The sequence below is a fragment of the Cryptomeria japonica genome, chromosome 2, assembly GCF_030272615.1.
Source record: "Cryptomeria japonica chromosome 2, Sugi_1.0, whole genome shotgun sequence".
Lineage (NCBI taxonomy): Eukaryota > Viridiplantae > Streptophyta > Pinopsida > Cupressales > Cupressaceae > Cryptomeria > Cryptomeria japonica.
In genome coordinates, this window is record NC_081406.1 from 82,897,235 (window position 1) to 82,909,689 (window position 12,455).

Sequence of the window (12,455 nt, forward strand, 5' to 3'; positions counted from 1 at the left end):
TGAATAAAAATTGTAATATTATGCATAGATTTACCTATAAAACAGTACTCACATCAGCATGCCAAACAAATGTAACGACCTTGGGGGATCAGGCTATGTTTGGGTGCAGAATTACAGCTGCTTTAAACACCACTTGTTATGCAAAAACACTAAAAATAAATTGTAATACATGCATAAGAAAAACAAAACATCAAAAATAATTTAATAAACTAATTTTTAGTAATATGAATATGAACATACATAAAAAAACATAAGTGCATAGCAATTTGCAATCATCAAAGTGAAAATGGGCATGCCCAACAGCCACAAAGTGAATGAGGAACCTATTGATGTGTTTTTTATGCACCATGCAACACAGAATAAAATACTAAGTATTCTATCTTCTCTTGAACAAAATCCTCCCAAGTGCTAAACTGCACGATCAAATGGGATGACTCCAAGGTTCCAAATGTCAGGTCTTGACGTGCTCTTGGATAGACTCTATGTGTATGATGTGATATTGCTGGAATCACAAGGGGGACTTACGTTGATACTTGAATGTTTGAATGCTGCTAGAACGTAGGAATTTACTTGACTTAGAAAACAAATAGCAAAAGGAATTAAGGGTTAAGAAAGCTAATCTAATCCTAAGAATGTAGGAACTAATTGTTGCTTAGGTGTGACCAAACCAAGCTTTGTTTCGCCATCAAGGAACAACTACACAAAACTAGTGCAATCTCCTAAGGATAAACGAATGATTTTCATATCACCAATGCACATCAACCACACAAACAATGAGCATGAAGTAATAAAAGTTAAGCTTTCTCACAAGTTCAATCGACTACGCACTGCAATTTGCAATCAACAAACTACATGTAGTATGAACATTCGGTACACCATTCATCAACAATGATATCTTTCACTCATCTAACCAGCTTTAAAGCAAATGAGAAGTAGAGATCATGTGACATGTTGAATTAACATAGAGAATTCACCATAACTTCAATGAAAACAAAATGTTTCTTACAACAAGATCTTGACAACAATCTTTGCCTTCTCCTCGTACTCTAACTTTTATTCCTACTACTTGCCATCTAATGTCTATTATTGTCTGGCTGCTAACTATTATCTATTCTCTTGTAATGTCCCCATCCTAGTCAGCGATTTGGGATTGAGGAGTTAGCCTATTTTTGGACCCTTCTAGGCTAACAGAGTATGGATAAAGGGGTCAGTAATGCAGTATCTTGAGGAGTGGTCTATCTATTTGTTCTAGTTCGGTGTTGATTTCAGTTCTAGTCTTCGTTTCATCAGTTTCTGACACTTTATGAGGATTTCCTATTTTTACGGAAAATTTGCTAAAAATAGACATGGTCCTATTTTCATTGGCATGGCGAACTGTGGCCCTAGCTTCTGACAGATTCAATTTCCGAGAAATAATGAGAGAGATATGAATTTTTAAGTGGTTCCACAAGCAATTAATATTTTAATGAAATATTAATGTAAAATCATAAAGTGCATCACTTAAATTTATTTAAGTGAAAATTTATTATCTCCTAAGCTAGGCATTGCTTTTAGGGTTAAGTTGGGAACCCTAAAAGCAAGTTATTATTTTAAAATCCCTAATTGCCAAAAATCGCACCTTTTGGGTATTTAGGCAGCCAAGATGGAAATTAAACCTCATTCTTGATATTGAGCATTTGACATTTTCTTCTGAGCACTTGGCTATGGCGGCTAGGGTTTGGACCTGTTTTGGATAGCGTGCATTCTTCAGAATTCAATGGCTTTGAGATTGTGAAAGATCAATCGAATTGTTGCAGCTTGGTTGGCTTCATTTAGAAGTCAAATTGAATTGAATTGGGGCAGATTTGGCTTCTTACAAGGCAGATTTGTTGTAGGGTTTTCCTATTTACTGTTTTGTTGTTGATTCTTCTATGGTTTGGAGGCTTCTTTTCCCAAACACACAGCTTGCTCATTTATTGGCACCATCTTCCACTGTTTGGGTGTCTTAGCATTTAAATAAGAGCAGATCTGAATTGTTTCAGAATAAAAATCAGAACTTTGTAAGTTGCTGATTTATTCTTTCTTTTCAATAAATTGGCTAAGGACCTATGGGTATGCTTCTAAATTCTCCAATTCATTGTTTCAGTTGATTAAATTCATGTATTATTCAATATGTGTTGCAAATTAAAGAAACCCTCTTCTGCAACTTCTGTCTATTTCTGAAAGACCATCTTAATAATTAAAAATTACAAAGAAGATCTACAAATTACAGCAGGTTGAAGAGTTGAACCAGCAAGGGTTCATCACAGTGGTATCAGAGCTTTGATCCTGCCTTCCTGGAGGGTTAGAATTTTATTTTTTCTACATCAACAACAGACTGGGCCTCACAGGTATTACACACGCAGGAGACCTGATTGACAGGGTGATCCTAATCAAACTGAAGAAATACCCTTGGAAATTATGGGGGACAGGAATGATGGTGAGCCACGCAGAGAGGCTGTGAACAATGAAGACCAAGATGCCGGAGTTATTATGAGGGATTTAGTAACAGGGCAGTGACAAGTGGCAAATGTGTTGCGCAGTTGACTACAGCCATACAACAAATCACTGTGCCAAGGGGCATAATCAAAACCAGGAGGAAAATGGTAGTGTTGCTGGTCGCCCAAGGGCAAGAGTGACTCCCACACACACCTATGATAGGGCTACACGCCCAACCTTTGTTAGAAATGAACCTGAAGAAGAGGACGTGGCTGAGGAGGAAGATGAGGTGGCCTTTACGGTTAACGTAACCACTCTTCATGATGAATGGGATGCATTACCACCGAGAGTTAAGGAACATCTTAAGTTTGACAGGTTTATGAGTCAAAAGAGGGAACACAACAAGAAGTGGAATTGGAATAACAGGAAACCTTGGAACAAAACTAATGATCTCAAATATGCAATCAACAAGCTCATACTTTCTACTTTTGATGGCAGTGGTAGTGTTACAGCTAGAGCTTGGATTAGCAAGTTGGATACCTTCTTAAATCTACATCCTATGTCAAAAGAAGATGCTATTAAGTTTGCAGCTTTGCATTTGGATGGGGTAGCCCATGATTGGTGGCACCATGGGATGGTGACTTTGCATCATGACCTTATTACTACATACCAAGAATTCACTAACAAATTGGTTGAGCGTTTTGATAAAAGAGATCCAGAGTTGTATTTCAAGGATTTAGCTCAGCTGAAACAAATGGGCAGCTTGGAATCTTATATTAGTGAATTTCAATAGTTTTCAATTATGGTAACTAACATTTCAGAGAGAAGACTAGTCATTCTTTTTGTTGAAGGTCTTTATGAGCCTATGAAAGGTTGGATTAAGGCTTTTGATCCCCCTACCTTGCAAGAAGCCATGAGGAAGGCACGCAGCATGGAACTTACCGCTCCTCGTAGTAAGTTCACTCCAAACAACTCAAAACCATTCTCATCATTTAATGACAGCAAGTCTGATCAAAAGAAATCAGAAAATGTGGACCAAGGGAAGAAGTTGACAGCGCCTTTGGATAGGGAAACACTCAATGATTTGCATAGAAGGAAGCTGTGTTTTCATTGCAAGGGTCCTTATGATCAAAACCATGATTGTCCCCTCAAGCCTAAGGGTCAAAATAGGAATATGGAGTGGTTTTATGAGGGAGAAAACATGACTGAAAACACGGACCAGCAAGTTGATCAAAATGACTCCGAGACTGAAAATTCAGAAAAGGAAGTTGAAAATGAAGGAGAATTCGATCTACGGGAAGCTTATATGTCTAGCATGCAAGGAGAAGGTTCTTTTAGGTTGCGTGGATTCTTGGCTGGTCAAAGAGTCATTTCTCTACTTGATACAGGTGCAACTCATAATTTCATAGATGCATGGTTGGTGGAGAAGCGTGGGATTCAAACTCGAGAGTTTGAAGGCTTAGGTGAAAGTTGCTGATGGTAATGTGCTGACTTGTGATAGAATGATTTCAGACTTACCCATGAAACTCAATAATTATGAATTCAAAGCTGATTTTTATGTGGTTAACATGGGAAACACGGATGTGGTTCTTGGCATGACGTGGCTTCATGCCATAGGTGAATTTACACTCAACCTCAGAGATATGGAGATGAAATTCAAGGTTGATGGGACTAATCATGTTCTTAAAGCTATCAAAGCCAGCAACTTGAAATTAATCACTCTTAAAAGAATGGAGAGACTTGTCAAGCATGACATGGTGGATTGGGCAGCAGAGTGTAAACTTGTGCCTACTTATGAGGAGCAGCATAAAACACTTTATCATTCAGATATTCAGGAGCTTAGAGTTAAGCATACAAAGGTGTTTAGTGACATACCTCCTGGTAGGCCTCTTGATAGAGGCATAGAACACATTATTGAGCTTGAAGAGGGCACCAAACCCATTATGATTACACCTTACCGGCATCCCAAGCGGTTGAAAGATGAAATTGAGAAAACTATCAAAGAACTTCTAGCAATGGGACACATAAGGCCGAGTAAATCTCCTTTTGCTTCATCAGTTGTTTTGGTGAAGAAGAAAGATGGTACACTCAGAATGTGCATTGATTACCGTATACTGAATAAAAAGATTATATAGAACAGGTATCCCATTCCTTGCGTTGATGAGTTGTTAGATGAGCTTCACGGAGCTTGTTACTTCTCCAAGATTGATTTAAGAACAGGTTATCATCAGATAAGTGTCAGGGAGAAGGATATTGAGAAGACTGCATTTAGATGTCATTGTGGACACTATGAGTTTTTGGTTATGCCTTTTGGGTTGACCAACGCACCAGCTACCTTTCAGTCCACTATGAACAGGGTCTTCCAATCTCAGTTGAGGGGATTTGTTCTAGTTTTCTTTGATGACATTTTGGTTTACAGTAGAACTTGGGAGAAGCACTTGGTTCACTTGGATACTATTTTAGGCATACTTGACAGGGAGTCCATATATGCCAAAGAGTCCAAGTGTGCATTGGGAATGGCAGAACGTTTGTATTTGGGTAACATAATCAGCAAAGAGGGAGTTCGCATGGATCCTGATAAGGTCCGTGCCATTGTTGATTGGCCTACGCCTAAGACCCTGACTCAACTCAGGGATTTGTTGGTTTATGTGCCTTCTACCATCGGTTTGTTAGTGGTTTTACACGACGTGCTGCATCACTCACTGATTTGACCAAGAAGGGTGAATTTGTTTGGACACCTCTCGCACAAGAGTGTTTTGAGAAGTTCAAGCAATTGATGACTACATGTCCAGTTCTTGCTCTACCCGATTTCACCAAACCTTTTGAGCTTCATTGTGACGCATGTGGAGAGGGTATTGGTGCAGTAATTATGCAAGATTGTCATCCTATAGCTTATGAGAGCAGAAAGCTTTGGGGTCCAAAGAGGAGCTATAGTATTTATGAAAAGGAAATGTTGGCCATCACGCATGCAATGGCCAAGTTCATGCAATACTTAGTTGGCAGCAAGTTTTGTGTCAAAATTGATCATAATAGTTTGAAGCATTTTCTTGGACAGCGAGATCTAAATGAGCATCAACAGAAGTGGATCAACAAGTTACAGTCTTATGATTTTGACATCTCCTGTGTCAAAGGGACTCAGAACATTGTTGCTGATGCTTTATCTCGCTACCCCCAATTGAGCTCCATGACAGTTGTGTACAAAGATTGGAAACACTTGATTATAGCAGAGTATGCCAACAATCTATGGACATCTAGTATTATTGATGGAACAGTACAGGACAGCAGGTACTCTCTTGTGGATGACCTCATCATTTACAAAGAGGATTTTTTTACAGGAAGTGGGAATGCGTGTCTATGGACTTTATTACGGGCTTGCCAAAAGCCCAAGGGAGAGACAGCATCTATGTGGTGGTTGATCGGTTGACTAAGTATGCACATTTTTTTCCGATCACGACTACTTATTCCGCTGGTCAGGTGGCTGATCTTTTCTTTCGTGAGGTATTTAGATTTCACGGTTTACCTCGGAGTATTGTCAGTGATAGGGACAGCAGATTCATGGGTCACTTCTGACAGGAGTTATTTAGACTTTGCGGGACAGAGCTCACTACGAGTACCAGTTACCACCCCCAAACTGATGGACAAATAGAGATTGTCAACAAGTGGGTGGAGGGATACCTGCGGAACTACATCTCAGGGCAGCAGAAGGCTTGGGTGAAGTGGTTACATTTGTGCGAGTATTGTTATAATTCCACTCACCACATGACTATTCAGATGACACCTTTCAGAGCTTTGTATGGATATGATGCTCCTAGTTTTCTGGATTTATTGATGAGCGATTGTCGAGTACCGAGTGTTGGGAATCTGCTACAGGAGAACCAGGATATTATGAGAGCACTTCGTGATAATATTCAGAAGGCTCAGAATCAGCAAAAGCAATATGCTGATCAAAGGAGGGTTGAGCAATCTTTTGAGATCGGGGATATGGTGTATTTGATGCTACAGTCCTCTCTTAGAAAGAAGGGCTCAAAGAAACTCAAGCCACATTACTATGGTCCTTTCAGGATTTCCAGGTGAGTTGGCCAGGTGGCTTATGAGTTAGATTTACCAGTTGACAGTAAAGTTCATAATGTGTTCCATGTGTCACGCCTTAAGAAGGCATTGGGACAACAGATAGTTCCTTCTGCAGTTCTACCACCCTTGGATGATGAGGGGAAGTTAGTGCTAGTACTTGAGGCCATTCTGGAGTTCAGAGAGCGTCATTTGCGGAGAAATGTCATCAGGGAATTTTTTATTAAATGGAAGGATTTGCCAATAGAGGATGCTACTTGGGAGTGTGATAGCATTTTACAGCATCCAGCATTGAGTTTGCTTGAGGACAGGCAAATTTTGGGAGGGCGGACTGTAATGTCCCCATCCTAGTCAGGGACTTGGGATTGAGTTAGCCTATTCTTGGACCCTTGTAGGCTAACAGAGTATGGATAAAGGGGTCAGTAATGCAGTATCTTGAGGAGTGGTCTGTCTATTTGTTCTAGTTCGGTGTTGAGTTCAGTTCTGGTCTTTGTTTCATCAAATTCTGACACTTTATGAGGATTTCCTATTTTTTAGGGAAAATTTGCTAAAAATAGACATGGTCCACAAGCAATTAATATTTTAATGAAATATTAATATAAAATCATAAAGTGCATCACTTAAATTTATTTAAGTGAAAATTTATTATCTCCTAAGCTAGGCATTACTTTTAGGGTTAAGTTGGAAACCCTAAAAGAAAGTTATTATTTTTAAATCCCTAATTGCCAAAAATTGCACCTTTTGGGTATTTAGGCAGCCAAGATGGAAATTAAACCTCATTCTTGATATTGAGCATTTGACATTTTCTTCTGAGCACTTGGCTATGGCGGTTAGGGTTTGGACCTATCTTGGAGAGCATGCATTCTTCAGAATTCAGTGGCTTTGAGATTGTGAAAGATCAATCGAATTGTTGCAGCTTGGTTGGCTTCATTCAAAAGTCAAATTGAATTGAATTGGGGTAGATTTGGCTTCATACAAGGCAGATTTGTTGTAGGGTTTTCCTATTTACTGTTTTGTTGTTGATTCTTCTGTGGTTTGGAGGCTTCTTTTCCCAAACACACAACTTGCTCATTTATTGGCACCATCTTCCACTGTTTGGGTGTCTTAGTATTTAAATAAGAGCATATTTGAATTGTTTCAGAATAAAAATCAGAACTTTGTAAGTTGTTGATTTATTCTTTCTTTTCAATAAAATGGCTAAGGACCTACGAGTATGCTTCTAAATTCTCCAATTGATTGTTTCAGTTGATTAAATTTATGTATTATTCAATATGTGTTGCAAATTAAAGAGACCCTCTTCTGCAACTTCTGTCTATTTCTGAAAGACCATCTTAATAATTAAAAATTACAAAGAAGATGAACAAATTACAGCAGGTTGAAGAGTTGAACCAGCAAGGGTTCATCACATCTCTATCCCTTCATAATGAGAGATTTGAGGCTTATATAGAGAGCTCTTTACAACGAATGGCTCAGATTGATTCACAATCAATGGCTGAGATTACAAGATGAAAACCCTAATTAGGGTTTGTTACAACAAACTCCTTTTCAACCAATGAGAAAATTACAATTGATTTGACATATGTTCCAAACCAATAGAAAATGAGGTTAGGTATCTTGAATTTTGTGCCTCCATTGAATTAGTCAGGAACATTGCATTTGGACATGCTGATGTGAAATCCTTTGATTGGTCGGTGATGACAAGGATGCCACCTTAGTGTGCACTGCAGACTTGATACCTCATCACATGTATATGTAGTTGAGCAATATCTCTTGATACTCAGCATCTCCAAGCTTGTTGTGATGATGATGGGTTGTAATTCTTACCTCTGTTTGCACAACTTTGGCCGCATTTTGCCCATGCATTTGCATGACCTTGCTGCTAGGGCGGAATTTTCACATTCAATTGCACAAACACTTAAGGAGGGTGCAGATTGCATAGTCATTTGCACAAGGATCTTGCTATGGTGGATTTTTGATGTCCATTTGCACAAGGGCGGGCACAATCTCTACCTCTATTTGCACAAGCTAGGGCATACTTTGCCCATGCATTTGCACAAGCTTTCTTGGTAGGGCAGCTTTTATGCCTTCATTTGCACAACCTTGCTTGGTAGGGCAGCTTTTATGCCTTCATTTGCACAAACTAGGTGCAAATTCCTTGTTTGATTGCAAGAAATGCTCATGGGAGGGCGCAAAAATGATGTTGAATTGCACAACTCCCTCTTGGTAGGGCGCATTTTATAAGGTCAATTGCACAAAGTTCGGTACCAAATTGAGCTTGACTCGCACAAGTTAGACTTACTTTTCACCCTTGCCCTAGACAAATCACACATTAAGATGATCATGTTGATGTTTCTTTCCCTCAAATCATCTCATGCTTAGGTGCATTTCAAGGGTTTAGTTGCACAAATACCACTTGATGAGCAAGCTAGTGCCAAGACCATGACTTGAGCAAAAATTTTGTTTTCGCACCTCAATTCATCAATTTTGATCACTCATCCACCATTGCCCTAGGTTATCTCATGGTTCTTGCCTCTCTAGCATGGGCGCAAATTCTAGGTCCAATTGCACAAATTGCTCATGGTGAGCAAGCCAATATCAGGACCATGACTTGGGCAAAAATTTGACTTAATCACATTTTTCGCTTCAAAGTTCCATGAGTTCATTGCTTTTGTTCTTCGCCATTTGGGTGCATTTCATCATTGAAAGGCAATATTGACAACCACTCCTCAATCCTAACCTATGCTACCCTAAAACCCTAGGACAGTCATGTCTACAATTGAGATCCTAGTGACTGACAGTACCAACCTCCACTCAACAATAAAGGTTAACAACTAGGAAACTACTACCAAGTAAAACACTAAAGCAAAGCAAAAAGTGGGGGTCCCCATTTGCAATGGGGCGATGTGTGATTACATCACAATAGAACCCTACACAATGTAAACTAGAACCTTACCAAAATTAGGCAACAAAATATAGCATGATTCATGGATAACTTTGATGGGTTGTAAAAGGGGTTTTTATAGTCAAACGATGGTTTTGCTTTTAAATGTCATGAAATATAGGAAAGCATGTCATTTCCACTAAAACAAGATATAAATAGATTCGGAACTATAGAGGCAATCATTTTTGTACTTGATAATTGAATTATATCTTATGACGCACTCTTTTCCCTAACATTGTTCGATGTATGACAAAATCATTCAAAAAAATCACCTTATTGCTTTGACATATGTTATGATTTTGTGCTAGAAAACATAAATAGCTAATAGGTGTATTAGGTTAATCAAATATAATTTAAACATCCTATAGTTAATGTCAGTGAGAGCCAAATGGTGAAGTTCAGCTTCTTAGTGACATGCATTATACAAAGCGCTATTCAAAACAGTTTTATTACCTTGCTATCTAATCATCAACCATTTCTTTTGAAAGGAATCTGATAACAAGAGTCCAATTTTTTACTAAAAATGCAATTCAATTTTCTGCCAAAATGAGGTTGCAATTTTCCCAAAAAGAAAAATTACGAATTTATTTTTTTTAAATTACCAAATTGTAGAAAAAGTACCCACAAATTTGTTTGAAAACAATTTGCCACAAACCTTTGAATGAAATCGTACTACATGCTTTTGGTAAATTCTTTGCCATGAATACAAACAAGCATTCACCAATTACGAGATTTCACAAACCCTAGCTCTAATACCATATTACAGAAAGTAAGGACAAAAGAAGGATTACCAAGACATTCGATATTAACAAAGGAGCAAAAGCCTCCTTAGATAAAAGTTACTAACGATTTATCTGTAAAGAATAAGATCGATAATTAAGGGAAGCAAACAACTAAAAGTATAAAGAATATTCCCAAAGTCTATCCTAAGAACTTAATTGACCATTATAGCTTAATATTACAAAATTATTTTAATACCCCCAACAATATTACTAAATTCATTTGAGAAGAAACATTTGGGGTTGAGATAGTACCTCATTGCATGAATGGGTAGGCAAAGTTTATTGTTCTACCTCTGATCAATAATGTTTCAATCGGACTCAAATTTTCTTCTATCTCCCTTGTAATATTTTGGATGGCCTCCTTGGCCTTGTCTATGGCCTCATAAACACAACCCATTGGGTTTTTCTCCTTGTCCACAAAGCACAAAACCTTGACTAGAGGCTAAAACTTTGAAAAATTGCACTTGTTAATGGCTTTGTTATGTTAAAGAAAAAATAGTAAGTTAGATAAGTGGAAAGCTACACAGATTGATTTTTGAAAATTTAACTTTGATGAGGATTCTAATGGTAACCGAGGCTCAATTGGGGTGGGATTTGTTTTGCATAATCCATTTGGTGACTTCATCAAAGGTAGCTATCTTTTGTTAGGCCGTAAGATCTGTAAGTAAGTTAAGTACCAGAACAACTTCCTACACTCACCTTGAGAGGAGGGTAATGCAAAACTTTTACAAATCTTTACAATAGTTACAAAAACTTAACAAAAATAAACATGAATAGCATGCATACCACAACACAATGATTTACATGGGGAAAACTCTTTTGAAAGAAAAACCCCACAGTCCAAAAGCCACCCAATATATTATTCAAAAATCAAAAGATTACAATATATTATTCAGAAATCAAAAGATTACAATATACTTGTTGAGCAAGCTTCTCACAAGAGTATCACCCACAGAGATCCAGAGGCAATTCAACAACTATCAAACTCTTACACACAACCTCCATCTCACACACCTAATATATAGGAGATACAATACATGAAACTGTCAAACGGTATTACAAAACCATGGGCTAAAACCACTCAAAAGTGGCACCCATCTTATCTCCAATACAAGATAACCTATGATGTGTCAATACACACACCAACACATGTAACTCCCTTTTACAACTCGTTTATGTGTCCAACACGTTTTAAGATTTCCTATTTTAGGAGACCCAACTTCTGAAGGCAATAACTTTTGAACCAGGGGTGCGATTGACGAACCATTTGAAGCGTCGAAAAGCTCACAACATTCTCTATCAAGCTATAACCCACTATGTCGATTATGGACACTTTTGGGGCCTCTAAGGCCCTTAAAATTGACTTTGAAACTTTCATTCACAACTTTCAAAAACGAAAACTTTAATATGTTCAAATCTAGACATGATCTTGCCACAAAAATTTACCGACATGCTTATCTAGCCAATTCGAAGCTTTGGGGAAAATTTTTGACAAAGGAAATTACTTTTACCTTTTATCCCACTTGTCAAACACCTTGCAAGAGCAAAGGGAGTATCAAAACTATATTTTAATTGATAGGGGCCTCATAAAAGAATATGCTCACCATCTAAACTTCTATGCTCACAGCATTAGTTAAAGAATATGCAACATTCATCAAAGTCTCTACCTTAACCAGATTCACCCTACCATCCTCAACCGTATCTCTAACAAAAAGATACTAAACATCGATTTTTTTGGTTCGAGCATGAAATATCGGGTTCTTAGCTAGGCAGTTAGCACTTTGGCTGTCACAATAAACTATCACAACACCTTGTTTCATTCCAATATCGGAACACGATCTCTTAAGCAAAATGGCTTCTTTACAACCATGAGCCATGAGTAGCTACCATACACTCTACTTCAATAAACGATAAAGCAACCACAGCCTATTGCTTACTCATCCAGTTGATTGCACCACCGAATAAAGTGAACACAAGCACTAGTGGATCTTCCGTTATTAATATCAACTGCCCAATTGGAATCCACATAACCATGAATACCAAGGGAAATCTTGTCTCCTATCAAATTACTATGATAACAGAGAATATTTTGAGGTACCCTTCAAATATCTGAAGACCCTTTTAACTACATCCCAATGAATTCTACCAAGATTACACATATACCTGGAAAGAACTCCCACAACTTGGACAATGTCTGATCTAATACA

At 38.0% G+C, this 12,455-nt stretch overlaps 1 protein-coding gene across 8 annotated transcripts in view; it reads right to left on the bottom strand.

The window, feature by feature from the left end:
• The window catches only part of LOC131078837 (histone-lysine N-methyltransferase SUVR5), an 81,553-nt gene that overhangs the window by 39,078 nt on the left and 30,020 nt on the right, over positions 1-12,455 (bottom strand). The gene's annotated exons all lie outside the window — the stretch shown is intronic.